Source organism: Ambystoma mexicanum, chromosome 5q (assembly GCF_040938575.1).
Source record: "Ambystoma mexicanum isolate Mex_15411 chromosome 5q, UKY_AmexF1_1, whole genome shotgun sequence".
NCBI lineage: Eukaryota > Metazoa > Chordata > Amphibia > Caudata > Ambystomatidae > Ambystoma > Ambystoma mexicanum.
In genome coordinates, this window is record NC_090933.1 from 957,013,803 (window position 1) to 957,029,568 (window position 15,766).

The following is a 15,766-nucleotide window of genomic DNA, read 5'->3' on the forward strand; positions in this document are numbered from 1 at the left end:
AAAGGAGAAAAAAATAAAATTCTTTGGGCATGTCCATAGCAGTCGTGCGTGTGACAGGCTTGCTCCCTCGGGAATGATGGTCGAGTCCGTAGTGAGTCCAGCCTCCTAAGCAGACTAAGGTGACAACTGTGGTCGTAAGAGGTGGCCCCTTCACCAGTGACCCGCTTGTCCTGAGGTCGCTGGCTGACTCTCAGCATTGTGTTCTTGTAGCCAGCGTGCGGTGTTTTCTCGTCTGCTCGCTATTACGTGCTTGCACCAGCGTCGTAGGAGTGTTTGTATTTAGATGGGGTGGCACACTCTTCTGCAAGTGGGCCAATATTTTCCCTATCCATCCATTCCCTGCTTGTGCCCCGTCTGGAAGATCAAAGAATAGGGCACGGTTTTTGCAGAGGACCTTTAGGACTACTGGATACATCAACATGTACTTCAAGCCTGCGTTGAGGAGTCTGACTTTGGCCGAGGTGAAGTGTGCTCTATTTTTTTGGACCTGGAAAGTGTATTACTGGTACACTGCTAAGTTAGCTGATGCTCTTTGTATCGTTCATCCTTGCCTTGAGTAGGATAGAATCTTCTCCCTGTCCTTATAATTTAGGACTTTAGCTATTATTGGGCGTGGAGGGGCACCAGGTGGCTGTTTTGTAGTGAGAGCCCTATGTACTCTTTCTATTGTGAAGCCGGTTTATGGTCTTTTCATTAAAAAAGATCCATCGAACAGTGAAACCATAGAAGCAAATGCATCAAAAATAATTTCATCGAAATGCTATGTTTACATTAAAAGTACAAATCCATCAAAACTTTTCCATCGAATAAAGGAATGGGCAAGTTTCGATGGATATGTACTTTTAAATGTAAAAGATAGCAATTCGATGCATTTATTTTCCACGTTAAAATGTTACATGGAGCTGTCCAGCGCTGAGATTTCAGCATTGGCCAGCTCCTTTTAACGTTTTAATGTTTATTGTATATTGGGGGGGTTCCCCGCCCAACTCCCTAACCCCCATGCACACCCCCCTTAACCCTAACCCAACTCTAACTCCAACCCTAAACCTAACCCTGACTCCAACCCTAAACCATCCCTAACCCTAAATCTAACCCTTCATGTTTATTGTATATTGGAGGATTCCCCCCGAAGCCCCACACACACCCCTTAATCCTATCCCAACCCTAACTCCACCCTAACCCTGAGTCTAACCCTAAACCATCCCTAACTCTAAATCTAACCCTTAATCTAACCTTTAATGTTTATTGTATATTGGGGGGTTCCCCCCGAACACCCCTAATCCAACTCACACCCCCCTTAACCCTAACCCTAAATCTAACCCTAGCTCTAACCCTAAACCAACCCTTAATCTAACCCTAAATTTAACCCTAGCCCCAACCCTAACCCTACCTCTAACCCTAATTATCCATCGAAATTAACCATCGAAATGTATTCAATGAATATGCTTTTCGATGGAAAAGCAAATCAATTAATACATTTCGATGGAAATGTATTCGATGAATACATTTTCGATGGAAAGTCCAGATACCTGTGAAGCCTTGTGAAAGGTTCCCGGGACTGATGTCTTGTAGGAACATATTTTCAATGTACGTTGTTGGGTCTGTACCTTCCTCTCCCTCGGGTAGGCCGACAATGTGGACATTATTTCTGCTGGCCCTTCATTCGGCTTTCTCAGCCCTGTTATTCAAAAGGCCAACTTTCTGCTGCAGAATGTGGACTGAGGTGTGGTTGGGTCATAGTGTTGTTTTCCGCCAGATTCTTTTCCAAGTCTGTAGTCCTTTCAGATATCTTCCTAACGTCTTGGCACAACAGCCCCACGTCAATTATAACTGTGTCAATCTTGGTGCCTAGCGAAGCTTTCAATTCAGCGATAGCTAGCAGGATTAGGGTGTCCGCGCAGTCAGCTTCGTTTGCTTTGTCCTGCGTCGCCACCATGTTGTCTGTGGACCCTTGTAGCAGGGTTTTCTTATAGCTGTCTATTGTTGATTGGTTACTCTTTGAGTTTGCATTTAGTTAGTTCTATGCACTGTGATTGTGGCTGTGTTCAGCGCAATGTGCTGATGCACATGCTTTTATTATTTTATTTCTAATCACTGTGGGTTCGCAGACACCTCGTTGCTGTGGTCCTAGCGTTTGGGCGTTCCGAGGGATGTCCTGTTGTGCCACCCTCTGCCCATCTGTGAATGCTCCGTGGGAGCAAGGCAAGTTTCAAACTAGCCCTGTGCTGGTGTTCAAAGGCACGTCTTTGTGCCAGCCATCCCCATGATTCGCAGCCGACCTGCTCACCTTGCATGCAGGGGGGCTGACGACTTCTCGTCTGCTTCACTGGGGCTTTTGCAATCACTGCAGGTGCTTCTCGCAGGGCGGGCTCTTCGCTTTCCAGGGGTCGCAGTCATCTCACATCAGCCGCCATCTTGGGATCTATCGGCAGTCTTCCTCCAAAGCTGGCAAGGCATTACAACAATGTTCCGTTGAATCGGAACACCATTTAAAGCAGGAGTTTTGTTCCACAGATTCTTATTTCAGTCTCTGCATTTTTTTGTGATTTCAATGAGGCGGGTAAATCCGTCTTATATAGATGAGGTCGCATCAAGCAGGACCTCACCAGAAAGCAGCCTCACTCCATGGCTGCTAGCCACGCCCCCCTGGACTTAAACAGATATTACTCTCAACAGGCATACTTGCTACATGATACTGGGTTTCCTGGTTCACAGTTTGTAATCAATATTGCTTTTTAATATTTTATGAGTTTTTCTTGTGGATAATGGTGTCACATGACTTTGTCATAATGTCTTCCTCACTCACACATCTTTTTGAAACCTTTCTATTTATTAAATATTTTTGTGAACAGACATACACATTTCCTGTATGTGTTTCATCATGTTTAGCAGAATCTTGATGTTCGGGTGCAATTGACTGAATTTCCAGAAGATGACCGCTTGTAGTATTGCATGCCAAGTCCAGTGTTGTCATATTGTGTTGCACTCCATAAACTAGAAACTGCATTCCATGCTTGGAGTGTCCAAAGTAAAGAGCATATAACTTCTCAATGTTTTTTCTACAGCAACAAAAAACCTTTTTCCCTTCAAAAAGGCATAAAGAAAATGTGCTCTCAAAGTAACGATTTATCTTTTATGTGTTTTTTTAATCAAATTAAGGTCTCCTATAGTCATACCAACGTCTTACATCAGTTTATTTGTTTCCTTTCGTCGTGAATGGAGGGCAACATGTTTTTTTATCGTCGGCATTGGGTGCCATCTAGTGGACTTTTATTGCGTAACAAGCCAAGGAAAACAATATGGCCCTCATTACGAGTTTGGCGGTAACAATGCCGTTATTGGCGGCATGGCTGGCACGGAAATCGCGTCGGAGTCCGGGTCCTCGGAATGAGGACTTAGCGGGCCATTCTGAGTTTCGGAAGGCCCGGTAATTCCTCCTCCAACGACCCGGACACGGTCCTTCCCCATTCCCATTCAGCCCCAATAGGGCTGAATGGGAATGGGAGAGGGAGTAAACAACGGGCCATTACGAGATGGCCCATTGTTTGCTTCCTCTTCCCCTCGTGGGACCCGGTAAGCACGCCTGTTTTTTTCCCAGGCGTGCTTACCGTGTCCCGCAAGGGGAACTCGTAATGCGGCGGTACGGAGTGAAGGGCACCGGCACCTTTTACGGCGCCGTTCACTCTGTACCGCCAGGGTCGTAATGAGGCCCTATGTGTTTTGCCTGCAAAATGAATCCTTTCTCACTCAAAATATAAATATATATACATGTTCACTGTATTTCAAATATATACTGACGAGAGTCTAACACCAAGCCCCCTATACCACTCCCTTCCCCTCATCTAATCCCCCTGACCCAAATACCCTATAATTAAAGTATTTCCCTAACCAACCGTTAACCTCGACATGTTTCCTCAAACGAAATTCAATATAATCGATATACCCCAATTATGTAACTGGATACCGTTTTTTCACTGAATTTCATTTTTTAAATATGATCTACATCCGCTGGGCCTAGTCTGCAGCCATGCCCGATATCAAATTTTGGACAGGACAGGGAAGAAAACCGTGCCCAGTAACCCCAAAGCCATTTGATGGGCCACTGGGAATGGCCTGTGGCAATGTCCAATAGCTTTTTTGACTGGACAAGAACGTTGGCCTTGACCTAGGAACCCCTGAAATCCTTGAAACCTAATGGGCCATCTGGGTATGGCCATGGTGCAGGGCCACGTGCCCTGTCCAGAGAACCTGCAAGCCACCCAGTGGGCCTGCGAACATGCCACATGTATACTTTCACTGAAGTAGAGCTTTGGCCCTGCCCCAGGGTCCCTACTGTTGTACGTGATTAATAGGGACACAGCCCCATTAAGAAGACACGCACACGGGTAAGCGGGAAGAGGGCGGAACTGGAGGGGACAAGGGAAGAGGCAGTTACGTTGTAGAGATGAGCGGCTCCGCATCTGTCTATTGACTATGGACGTGTATGTATGGTGAGAGCCCCAACAACTGGCGACGAGGCCGACACAAACCTTCGTGTGACGGCAGCAGCCCGTATGCCCAGCAGGTTAGGAGGGCCCGTGTGCCCAACAGCTCAGGAGGGCCCGTGCGCCCAGCAGTTTGAGTGGGCCCGTGTGCCCTACCAGGGAGCAGAGGCGCGTGTGCCCTGCAGCAGTATAGAGGCCTGTGTGTCCTACGAGAGTGCAGAGGCCCGTGTGCCCTGCAGCAGTGTAGAGGCCCGTGTGCCCTATGAGGGAGCGCAGCAGAGGCCCGTGCGCCTTACGACAAGGCAGAGGCCCATGTGCCCTGCAGCTACCTAAGGCCCGTGTGCCTGCAGATCGAGATGAGCCTGAGCGCCCAGCAACCTGGAAAACACGACCTCGCGGGCCCATGCGCCCCGGCATCAACCAAGAGGCCCGTGTGCCTCTGGAGGGAAGGACCAGCGACTGCGGAGCCGCCGAACAGCAAAGAGAAGACCACGCCTGCGGCACCCGTGACAGTGCTGCAGGCCTGGCTGCTCAGCCGCTTCACCCCGTCAGCGGCAGCAGGAAGAGAGGAATCAACGGACCGCGGTGGCTGCACCCCCAGCAAGTAAGGTGTTCTGTCGGGGGTCGGGAAGGAAACGGTCACAAAGAAGGGAACCCCTGTGTCTCCCACAAAGTGACATTAAAAAAAAAGGAAAGGGGAATCCCTGTGTCTCCCACAAAGTGACATTCAAAAAAAGGAAAGGGGAATCCTTGTGTCTCCCACAAAGTGACAGTCAAAAAGAAAGTAAATAACATATACAACCTGACATATACAACCTGAAATGCATGACCTAGCAGCAGTAACCCTGCGAATCCTGCTCAGTGACATTCCAATAATTATAAGTGCAACAGTGGAAATAAAAGCCAAACCCTAGGGCCCAAGCATAAGTGCGACAGTGGAAATAGTGGTCGAACCCGAAGGCCCAGTAACCACATGACTGGCCCCACCCTACCAAACCAGCAAATAGAAGCTACCAACAAACAAAAGGACATATTGTGGCACACAAAACAAATGACCACAGGGCCTGAGGACACGGTTAAGACCGGCGCCCACGTGACACCCAAGCAACTAAAGTATACACAGCGGCGCCATCATGTCAGCTCCAGATACGGCAGATGCCACTGCCCCGCCACCACTACCAGGTGCACCCTCCTCTCACACCAGTTTAATGAGAAGATCTGCGCGATTCACACTGAATCCACATCACGATCAGGGTCAGCGATGGGAAGAGTGGGTAGAAAGAAGAGTTTGAGGACTTCGTAGGTGCCATCGGCACACAAGAACCCACCCAATATACTCAGTATCTTCACCAATGTTGCAGGGAGAGAAATTAAAAACATCATACGCACGATTCCCCTACAGGACCGCACCACACATGCGAAATTACTACAAGCCATCAATGAGAAAATCGTCATCTCACCCAATCGCGACTATGAGCGGTACACTTTCAATCAATGTGGTCAACTCCCTCATGAATCCATAGGATAATTTGTCATCCGCCTTCAGAGAAAGATAACGAAGTGCAACTTCGCCAACTTTAACGATGACGAGGATATCAGGCTGCGCATAATAGAAGTGTGCATATCCTCAATGTTCCGGAAACATCTCCTAAAAAAGCCCCTTTCCCTAAAAGAAGTACTGGATTTGGCCAGAGTTTACGAAAGAGTGGATGTCCAGGCCGCAGCTATTGAAAATCCCAAGAAGGGCGACATTGTTGCAGCCGTGAGCCCCTATGCCCGATACCCAACCTCACAAAACAGAACAAACCCCAGATACTCAACTCAATGGACCCAGGGAGACCGTCAATGCTATCGCTGTGGGTTCGAGTTCCCACACAGAGGGCCATGCCCCGCCATCAGCCAGCGCTGCATAAGATGCAGGATGGAAAACCATTTCCAAGTGATGTGCAAGGAACAGCTCCCTGAGGGAAGCTCAACCCGCCAATGAACTGCTAGCCGCACAGCAGAGACGCACGTGGAACAACAACAACGCCCCGTCAAAAGAAATACAACATACCCCATGCATTCCTATCAATGACTGAACACTTTGAGGGCACTAGAAGGTCTCCAGATTGAACCAGACAGGAGAGATCATTAACTGTATGACATTCGCTGAGGTGAACCACTGCAGACACCGGATCAAGGAGCGACATACATGAGGGACCCCCTGCCACCTCATGACCAGGACATAGACCCATACACCAACTCCCCACTGAGACATCAGTTCGGGGAAGACGAACAAAATGACTACTTGCAAGATGGCTATGATAGGGAATACGTCCGACTCCTCAGCGTCCACATTGAAGACGCCTCAGCTCCCAAAGTGATGGTACAAATGGGGAACACCAGGAACAAGTTTGTGGTCGACACAGGAGTGACGGTAAACTGTACCGTGACATCGCCCCTCTGTACCCTCTTCGAGAATCCAGAACACACATCTTCCAATGGGGTGCAGCTCTACCCATGACATCAAGGGGACAATTCCAATGTGACCTCACACACTGCAATCTCACAGTGACATCCACGATCCACGTCATTAAGAGCCCATCCATAGGTCGCTGCCTCCTCAGCTACCAAACAGCCAGTGCCCTGGCACTGATCGACCTGCATTATGACTGATCAGAAATAATAGAGGGACATCCCTCAACACCGGAAACCATCATGGCAGTAACAGGCCGACCCCTCGCAAAAGGAGACCTCAAACACCAATTCCCCAAACTATTTGAGGGAGTGGGAATGCTCAAGGACCTACCCATCAGACTACACATCAACCACAACATCACGCCGGTGCCACAACACCCCCGTAAAGTGGGCTTCCACCTTCAGGAACAAGTGTCAAAGGAGATCCAGCTCCTCCTCCTCAACGATATCATAGAGAAGGCAGAAGGACCGATGCCATGGGTATCCCCAGTAGTGATAGTGTCCAAAGACAACGGACGCCTCTGCATATGTGTTAATATGCGCATCCCAAATACCGCCATCCAGAGGGAGAGGCATCCAGGCCCAAACCTGGAAGACATGCTTATCAGGTTAAATCAGGTGAGGTACTTCTCAAAACTAGTTCTCAATCAGGGCTATCACCAGCTTGTCCTGGATCCAGACACAAGACCCATCACCACCTTCGCAACCCATGACAGACTATTTAGATACAAGAGACTAAACTTTGGCATATCGTCTGCAGCAGAGATTTTTCAGGAGACAATCAGACGCCTGATGGCATCTGAAATGAATGCCCTAAATTACAGTGATGAAAGTCTGATCTTTGGAAAGCATCAAGAACAGCACCTCAATGCCCTAATAACTGTTTGCAAGATCCTCCAAGAAGCAGGATTGACACTAAATGAACTCAAATGTGATATCAACAAGACCAGCCTCAAATTCTTCGGGCACATATTCTCCAACAAAGGAATAACAGCCGACCCGGATAAGATAAAGGCCATTACCGACCTCCAGGCCCCCACGACAGCAGCGGAACTGTGCTCCTTCTTAGGCATGGCAGGATATTGTGCACGCTACCTCCCGAACTATGCCACAATCACTGACCCGCTCCGCACCCTCCTGAAGAAGGACCAACCCTTTGTCTGGGACGCACCATGCCAAGCAGCGTTCACGACCATAAAAGAAAGCCTCAGCAACAACCGTCAGCTGGCATACTTTCATCCAGAGTGGCACACCATCATTACGGTAGATGCCAGTCCAGTAGGTCTAGGAGCCATCCTTGCCAAGACCGACGCCAAAGATAACAACCGGCACGCAGTGGTGGCTTACGCCAGCCGCACTCTATCGCACACAGAAAGGACCTACTCACAAGCGGAGCGGGAAAGCCTGGCCGCAGGATGGGCCTGCAAGAAACATCACCACTTTATCATCGGCCGGAAGTTCACCCTCGTAACAGACCATCAGGCACTCCTCTCAATATATGGCAACCCCAAAACCAAAATGCCACCCCGAATAGAGCGCTGGGGAATAAGACTACAAGAATATGACTACGTGATCATCCACAAACCCGGGGGAGAAGCCAACCCGGTGGACTACCTGTCCAGGCACCCCACGATGAACAAAGACGACACCCTGGCCCATGAGGCCACTGATACATCTCCTACCTATCCTCAAATGCCATGCCACCGACGATCTCAACTGCAACATTTGAGGAAAGAAGCAAGGCCGACCCAACGATCAAAGCCGCAGTCTCCCTCACCCGCTCCAACAAATGGAGAGAGCGCCAAAAAAGAGGTAACGAAGGGGAGGAAGCAGACAAGGAAGAGCTTGATCGACTAGCCAAAGTGCACGAAGAGATAATAGCCACAGACCAAGGAATATTACTGCGCAGAAACAGACTGGTAGCTCCGAGAGACCTAAGGAAGACCCTGGTAACACTAGCCCATGAGGGCCACAGGGGGATTGATAACACAAAACAAATTCTCAGAAACTACGTCTGGTTTCCTTACATGGACGTCATAATTGAGGACATGCTGATGCACTGCAGACCCTGCCAACTTGCGGCAAAGGGGCCAACCACAAACCCCCTCCAACTAACCACACTTCCAACAAGGCCCTGGCAAAAAGTCACAATGGACTTCTACGGACCCCTGGAAGAAGGAGGATACCTCCTAGTGATAATAGACGAATACTCAAGGTTCCCATTCATCAAGCAAATACCTTCGACATCATTCGCGGAAACAGCTCCCATCGTAGATGAACTATTCAGCGAGTGGGGCATCCCAAACATTGTCAAGACAGATAACGGATCCCCGTTCCAGGGACGAGAATTTGCGAGATTAGTGGACCACTTAGGATTCCACCACAAGAAGATTACACCACTCTGGCCCCAAGCCAACGGGATGGTGGAACGGTTCATGGCCACCATCAAATTGTCCCGACAGAAAGCGGTAGCAGAGCAGATGACCCACACGCAAGCCATCTGCAGTATGCTCAGCATGAAGTGACGGGAAAGCCACCGGCCGAACTCATGGTGAGATACCAACCCGAACACGCATTCCCCAGTGAGAAGATTACACACCAGAAGAAGATGCAACCATCAGAGAAAGAGACGCCGAAAAGAAGAGGAAAGACAAACAGTGGGCCGACAAAAGGAGGAGAGCGAAAGAACACCAACTAGAGGTAGGACAAACTGTCCTAGTCCGACAAACTCAACGTAAGAAGACAGACACACGTTACAGCCCAGAGACTCGGGTCATCACAGCTATCAAAGGACCCATGATCACGGCGACCGGAGAACCAAGGGACATCACCCAAAACTCTTCATTCTTTAAGAGACTATATTTGGAAGAGCCAGAGGCACAGGAGATAGCAGCTGAAGATCTAAGGGAAGAAGGCGAAACCGAACCCCCAGTGGAAACGACTGGTGAAAGCAAAGAATCCCCAGGGAGGCCTCTCAGAGCAATAAAGAGACCAGTGAGAAGCATTGCATAGATGTGACTGGACTTTCATGTTAAGCACGGGGGAGGTGTTGTACGTGATTAATAGGGACACAGCCCCTTTAAGAAGACACGCACACGGGGAAGCGGGAAGAGGACGGAAGGGGAGGGGACAAGGGAAGAGGCAGTTACGTTGTAGAGGTGAATAAAGAAGGTTCATGGCATGAGCGGCTCCGTCTGTCTATTGAGTATGGACGTGTATATACGGTCAGAGCCCCAACACCTACTTTGAGTGAGGCTGGGCCTTTGCCCGTTCCCGCCGACACAGTAGCCACACAATGGGCACAATGGGCACACTTGCAATTACTTTTTACCATGTGGAGAGGCTATTTTGAGCACGGCAGAACCGAATGGGCAGTGCCAGGGACCCCCAAACCACACAACGACCCCCTAGCAATGTTCATGAGGTATTATGCTATGGGGAGCACCCTTGCCCCTGCCCCCACACTCACTAAAGTGATGTGCACTGGCCACAAGACACTGCGACAACTGAGGTGGCCACGGACATTTGGTCCACGGCCTCTGACCAGCATGCCCGGGTCATGTACTCTGGCCATGCACCAGGCCCCCATCCCAGAATACCCATTGCCCATGGCTTGTGCATATGGCCATTGCCACTACACCCTCACCCCAGGCCCCAAAAATGAGCACTGGCCATAGCAACCTTTGACCAGTCCACGGTCCTACAAAGTCCCAGAAAGCGGCCACAGGGCCAAACTGATCTTAACAGTGGCTGCAAGATCACCAGGCAGATGCACGGACTAGATCCTTCATGTGGCTGGCCGGCTACCATGGCAGATCACCATAAGTGTATATGAATCTATCCCAGCGAGCGACCACATCTTGCCCTTTATCGGATCAGAGCTGCAAAATATGTGGAGTGCAAAATGTACGATGCTTTTGATCGTCTGTCATGTAACATTCTTCAGTTTTAATGAAACATGCATTAAGGGAAGAATAAATAGGGTCCATCTGCACTTTGTACCCAAACTGAACAAGCTATTTAAGAACCTTTCTAGACTATCTTAAATGTGTGTGTGTGTGTGTGTTTTTTTAAATTTTTTAATAATTTTTATTAAGCATGTTAATTTACATTTGAAACAGGCAAAAGATAAAGAACATGTTGCATTTACAATATGCCTGCTGGTCATTCTGGTGCATTCTGGTGCAGGATAATCAGATGGCTTAGTTTGTTTGCAGTTTAATAAAACATGTGCTTTCCACAAGAAGTAAAAAGTAACTAGTTTGTGTTTTCCCTGCTTTTCATGTCCCTGAAAATGGATATGGTGGCAAGGTTCTTGATTCACATATGTAGTTGTTTGGTGTGTTAATTGGCAATATCGTCAACAGTTTTCACATGGCCTATTCTAGTCCAGACAATATTCATGTTCCCTATTATTATGCTTTGCAAAATTGTGTTCAGCATTCATCTTTACTTTAAGACCATGTCATTTTAAAATGACACACTGCAGCTGTCTGACAGATACATGCATGCAGACTATTTAGAAACTTAGGCAAGGATTACATGAGAAGGTGCATTTATTCCTGTGTGAACATAGAATACTTCATATTTGTTTACATAGAAATCCCTGCAAGAGTGAATGCAAATATTTGTGTTTTACTTTATGAAACCTTTTCTGGCTGCCTGCCCAACAGCTAGATTTGCAGCAGAATATTAGGAGTGTACAAGCTAGAGCATCAGGATCCATGGCTTTGAACTCAGCATTGAGGTGTTGGGGGAAGGTTAAGGGGGGCAGGTGAAGAGTGCGGTGCATTTCTCCTTGTATCTGTGCCAATGGATCGCTGTTTAAGCATGAACTGTCTCCTACTTTGCCCGTACTACTTCTTACTAACTCTATGATCTGTACAGTTTTTACTCCGTTATTACCCTGTACAAACGCTGTGATACCTGTGAGTTACACACATGTTAAAATAAATAAATAAATGCATACATACATTTGTGTCCTTGGTTAAGGAAATCATGTGAGCACAACCATTTCTCATTTTAGGCACCCACTGCAGGTGTTTGATATTGTAATGAGTTGCAATGCGGTAGACCTGCAGGAGTCCTGCATGTGGTGAAGATTCAATTTGAAACCCATGGGATGAGCTATTGTTTTGTGAAAGACAATGCAGTCTGCTTAGCTCAGCTGAATTCGGATCCTCGACTATACCACAGTGCAGTATTTCAGATTCCAGGGCCAGATGACATAGCTAGATGACGTGCTCCCCAGCGTGTTCAGATGGAATGTGGAAGACTGTAGAAGGAAAGGCATGACGTGCAAGTTCAGCGACTTCACTGCAGAGGCCGCCATCTTCCCACTACCTCAAGATCTAATTTAAATGATCACTTATGCCTGTACGATCTGGGATGGCAAGGCAGTAATCTTAGCAGGATGCACTCTAAAGACAAGGAGACCATAAAAGGCATTCATGATATGGTCTTAGATTGTTGATCCATTCCCTGGCAAGAAACCTTATTGAGTGTTGCCACTGGGACATCTTAGATAGAAAAGTGTAGGTGTGTGCCCTCTTTGCACATTGGCCTGGTGATTCCAGGCTTCAGTTACAATGTCCTACAGGAATCAGAGTCTCTGTTAAGGTGGAGACATTCCGTACCATTTTCTGTTCAGGGCATAATTATCGCTAGAGTGCCATTAGGAAGGATCAAAATGCACCTGGGTCAAAGAGACCACTGGAAGTGGTACATGGGGGTACCACCACAGTTTAAACCCTTCTCTGCAACTTCAATGGAGAGGGACCAGCGTCAAGAGTGTAAATGTTGATGACCCCCTGGGGAAGGCGAAATAAGTTTAATGATGAAATGATGCCATGAAAGCAATAAGATGACACAGTGATTATAAAGGATAGTGGTAGTGTTATTTCACATGATATTTCTGCCTGCAAGTTTTTTTTCTCTTTATTATAGCAAACAATGAATAGGGAATTCCCTGCTATTAGGCTTTAGGCAATACTTGCACAGAGAGCTCCCTAAAACGGACATTCACTGAAGGACTGCTGAAACAGCATCTTTGAAGGATCCTGGATGCACTGGATGAGGGCACCTACGCCTCTATCTTGGATTGTGCTGGCTTAAACCAGCTTGAACAATGGGACCTTATTCTCTGCCGGAAGTGCTTCAGGGGGTTTCCCCTGAGGACTACATTAGATAGCGTCACAATAGAGCGTCTGACCCAGAAGCGGAGGATAACACGATGACAGGAGACAAGCGCAAAGCAGAAGACGGGCTACAGATGTGCACACTGAACATTATTGTTATGCCTTTGGAGCGGGGGAGGTCAAACAGATTTGATGTATATTATAAGGGACCAAACCATGAGGGAATACAAGGGGAAGGCGACTTGGAGGCGGGTTGGGGTAGTCTGGGATAGACGGGGAAGTGGGCTGATAGGGTGTTATATATTTGTATGGTTTGCAAACCAGCCATAAAGGATTTCTTGCTATGTCCATTTCTACAACTCTTCAGTCCTTTTGTCTGATTTTACGTTCATAGGTCCAAGTGGCGGGCACCATCTGTCGCACAATGCTGTAGACTGATGGACACCGAGATCCTCCACCCGGACAACCCCACAAGCACCCGAACCGGCATGGTAGGAGACCTACTTGAAAAGTTCCTTAGGGGGCTTCTGGAGGAGGAGATCGGGGCTGGTGAGAGTGCATGCAAAGACACATGGGGAACCAAGGGTCCCGTTTGGGTCCAGGGAATGGACAATGCAGGAGGGGATGTGTTTAGGGAATATGCTGCAATGGGATGGAGATTTTTGGCTGGGTATGTAGTATTGGCAGTAGTTCCTGCCTGTGTTTCAAGTATGATTCTTGCAGTTATGTCTCACTTTTATGCAGAGATCAACCCAGCAAAATATCCAGGTTAGGGACTGAGCCTGGTACAACGCACGGGTATGGGTTAGAGTAATGGGTTGATGGGACAGGCTAAAGCCTGCAAGTACATAGGGATAGGTGGATAAGTGCATGATAAGAGCCCTTATGATTGTCAGGGCTAGTCCGCAGTATCTTTTGTCGTTCTGGACCTTTTTTTTCCTTTCAGTTCCGCAAAGAAGTGGAGTTGAAAGAACATATGGAGCAGGGGCGCCTATGTAACGGGGCAAGAGACGAGTAAATGCAGAGTTAAATAGGCAAAGGAAAAATGGGAAAACGGCAATCAAAACAAGCAGAGGAACCCCCAAAGTGGTCGCCAGCCTATTATATGTTTTGGCAGTTCAAAAGTTCATCATGGATTCATTGCATTATTTGTCATGACTAAACCGACAGACAATTCCCAATTGAGCGAACATTTAATACAGACAAAATGGGCATCCTTAGAAGGGTGCTGGAGAAGGAAGGGACTAAGGTGCCAGCAGTAAAGTGGGGATCGTTCTCTACGTGGCAAGAGGCCACAGCTAGGAGCTGCAATTGAAAGGTTAGATAACTGAGGGACACTAATTACCGACAAATAACATTTTTTGAGGGGTAAGAGAGATAGAGATGGGGATGGGGATCAATTATGCCCCCAGATGATTGGGAAAGGAGGGCCGATGTATACAGAGAAGGCAGAGGAGGATCATGAGGATCAGGCTAGTGAAATGGCAGAAGATGTACTTGATTTTTTCATTAGCATCAGATAACGAGCAGGGGCGAGACTAGAGAAGGCACTACAGGGGGGCACTAATGGTGAGAAGGCCACACCAGGTGCCGACGGCCACCGAGCACAAGGGCTGAGCGGATTGGGTTCTGTGGGAGTACAGATGCACAAGGGGTCACCACTATCATCCAACCCCTTGACGATGAGCGGGGGGGTCTGATTTATGAAATTAATTGTAACGTCTTTGAGGATGGAGAACAACAAGCATTAGTTACTGTCCATGTGCCCAGGACACTTGGGAAACTTAGGACATTGGCTAAGGAATGATCCAATATAAGGGAAGAGCCCCAGCGATTCATAAAGGAACTGCAAACAGTAACATACAGTTCTAACCCCTCATGGGCTGACAGGAACCAACTCCTGAGAATAGCGATGCCACCGAAGGGAAGTCCAGGATTAGTGGAATGAGTGACTTGGCCAGCCACCGACCCAGGCTCACGGGACACCCTGGCGCAGGCAAGGGAAAGAATAGTGACAACAGTTGAAGAGATGTACCCTAGAAACATTGATTGGGCAAAAATATCAAACTGTAAACAAAATAAGGGCGAACCTCCCACCAATTACTCAGATAAACTGAAGGTAGTGGTCACTCAGCATTCTGGTATTACAACGTCAGAGGACACAGCACATGAAGCTATAGCAAACTCATTTGTTACAGGCTTACTTCCGAAGGTACAGCTATAATTTAAGAACATGTGCATAGGCTGGCAGACCAAGTCATTAGTGAAGCTGGTTGCTGTGGTGAATCATTGTGTTGCTTGGCAGGAGCAGAGGAAGGAAATGATTGACAAAAAACAAATGATTTTGGAGATACAGAGTATACAGGGACGAAAGCAAGGACAGCTCCAAGGAAAGGCACAATATTAAGGGAATATGACCCAAAGGGAGGACCACCCAAGAGGTGGAAGTGGCAGCCAGATGGGTCCGCAGACATATCGGATGCAAATGGGAGTATATGGGTGACAACAAAAGCATCCGAGACAGTGGGGGCAGTTTGATAACAGCAGGAATGGGGAGCTTTGGATCAGCAGGTACAGGGATGAACCCGGACAACTGGTCTTTTAAGACAAGGTAACAGTATCTGTGATGGATGGGGATGCAGATCTTACTCAAACATCAATAATCAGACAGACCCAAGAGGTTGT